Source organism: Pteronotus mesoamericanus, unplaced genomic scaffold, assembly GCF_021234165.1.
Source record: "Pteronotus mesoamericanus isolate MK-2021 breed Mesoamerican mustached bat unplaced genomic scaffold, CSHL_Meso_final contig_130, whole genome shotgun sequence".
Lineage (NCBI taxonomy): Eukaryota > Metazoa > Chordata > Mammalia > Chiroptera > Mormoopidae > Pteronotus > Pteronotus mesoamericanus.
The window spans coordinates 9,480,408-9,482,971 of NW_026555060.1; positions in this window are offsets into that span (position 1 = coordinate 9,480,408).

Below are 2,564 nucleotides of genomic sequence, written 5' to 3' on the forward strand. Positions count from 1 at the left end.
TTGGTCACATTTTGATAAGAAAAAAATATTTCAACACTCAGGATGAAACAAAGGTCTATTCATCAGTCTCACAGTAGCTCATTACTTATTAATGATGAGTACTGAGGTACCACTGTATTTGCTCTAGTTCTTTGAAACACACCATGGGTATTTTGATAGGTATTGTGTTGAATCAATAGGTTGCTTTGTGTAGTATGTACATTTTAATGATGTTAATTTTTCCTATTCATGAACATGGTATATACTTCTGTTTATTTGCATTTTCTTCAATTTCTTTATTAATCGTCTTATAATTTTTTGAGCATAGGTTCCTTACCTTCAGGGTTAAATTAATTCATAGGTATTTTATTTTCTTGATGCAATTGCAAATAGGATTATTTTCTTAGTTTCTTTTGCTAATAGTTTATTATTGGTGTATAAAAATGCAACTGGTTTCTGAATTTTAATTTTGTATCTTGCTGCTATACTAAATTCATTGACCAGTTCCAGTATTTTTGTGTGTGTGTGTGAGATCTTTAGCATACTCTACCCACTGTACCGTGTCATCTGCAGATAATTACAACTTTACTTCTTCCTTTCAAATTTTGGTGCCTTTTCTTTCTTCTTCTCTGATTGCTAAAGCTAGGACTTCCAGTACTATGTTGAATAAAAGTGGGGAAAGCAGGTATCTCTTTCTTGATCTTGATCTTATTGAAATACTTTTAGGTTTTTTTTCTGTTGAGTATGTTATGAACTGTGAGTTTGTCATATATGGCCTTTATTATATTGAGGTATATTTCTTGTATTACCACTTTGCAGTGGGATTTTTTAAAATCATAAGTGAGTACTGGATTCTGTCAAGTACTTTTTCAACATCTACATAATCATATGATTTTCATCTTTCATTTTTATGTGGTGTATCACATTAATTAATTTGCTGATATTGTACCAACTTTGCATTCCAAGAATAAATCCCACTTGATCATGGTGTATGATCTTTTGTATTGCTGGATTCAGTTTGCTAATATTTTGTTGAGGATGTTAGCATTTATGTTCCTCACTGATATTGACCTACAGTTTTCTTTCTTTGTTGTATAACTATCTGGTTTTGGAATTAGGATAATGCTGGTTTCATAAAATGAGTTTCGGGAGTCTTTCTTCCTATTTAATTTTTTTTAGAATAGTCTGAGAAGGATGTGTCAGCTCTTCTTTGAATATTTAGTAAAATTCACCTGTGAGATTTAGTCCAAGACTACTGAGAGATTTGATTACTTCTTTGTTTTTATGAGTTGTAATTGATCTGTTTAGATTATGTTTTTTCTTAAGTTTTAGAAGATTGTATTGTAGGAATTTATTCATTTCTTCCAGATTTTTCAATTTGTTGGCATATAGTTGTTTATAATATTTTCTTACAATCCTTTGTATCTCTCTGGCGTCACTTGTTACTTCTTCTCTATCATTTGTGATTTTATTTATTTGGATTCTTTCTCTCATTTTCTTGATTAGTCTAATTAAATGTTTATCATTCTTTTTTATCTTTTCCAAGAACCAGCTCTTGGTTTTATTGATCTTTTGTTGTAATTTTTTTTAAAAAAACCTCTTATTTCATCTATTTCTGCTTTTTGTTATTCCTTTCTTCTACTCACTTTGAGCTTTATTTGTTATTTTTCTAGTTCCATTAGATGTCAGGTTAGAATGTTTATTTGGGGTATTTTTCTCCTTAAGACAGGCCTGAATGGCTATAAATTTCCCTCTTAGGATGGTTTTTGCTGTGTCCTATAGATATTGTGGTGTGTGTGTTTTTTCATTTGTTTTAAAGTATCTTTTTTATTTCTTTCTTGACCTTATTGTTAACCAATTTTTTGTTTAGTAGTATGTTATTCAGCCTCCATGTAATTTGTGTTTTTAAGTTTTTTCTTTTAATTGGTTTCTAGGCTCATACCATTGTAGTTGGAGAAGACACTTGATATGATTTTAATCTTTTTAATTTTTTTGAGATTTCTTTTGTGTTTTAACATTTGGTCTATCTTAGAAACTATTTAATGTGCAACTGAAAATAATGTATACTCTGCTACTTTGGGGTGAAATGCCCTGAAAATATCAATTAATTCCATGTTGTCTAGTGTGTCCTTTAAGACCACTGTTTCCATGTTGATTTTCTGTCTGGAAGATCTGTCCATTGATATCAGCAGGGTTTCAAAATCTCCTACTATGATTGCATTAGTGATGATCTTTCCCTTTATCTTCATCAAGATTTTTTTATATATTTATGTGCTCCTGTGCTTGGTGCCTAAATGTTTACAAGAGCTATATCCTCTTGTTGGATTAACCTTTTTATCATTATGTAGTGTCCTTCTTTGACTCTTATTATAGCCTTTGTTTTAAAGTATATTTTGTCTGATCATCAGAGGCAGATCCAGAAAGTAAAAACAGCGGTCTCCAACCATAGAAGTTTATACCACAAAGTCAGGAAATCAAGACAGATCAACTTAAGAATCAGAAGCAAAAGAGAAGAGTCTCACAAATAATGGGAAGACAAAGAAATATGCCCCACTTGAAAGGAAAGAAGGAATCCCTACAAAGAG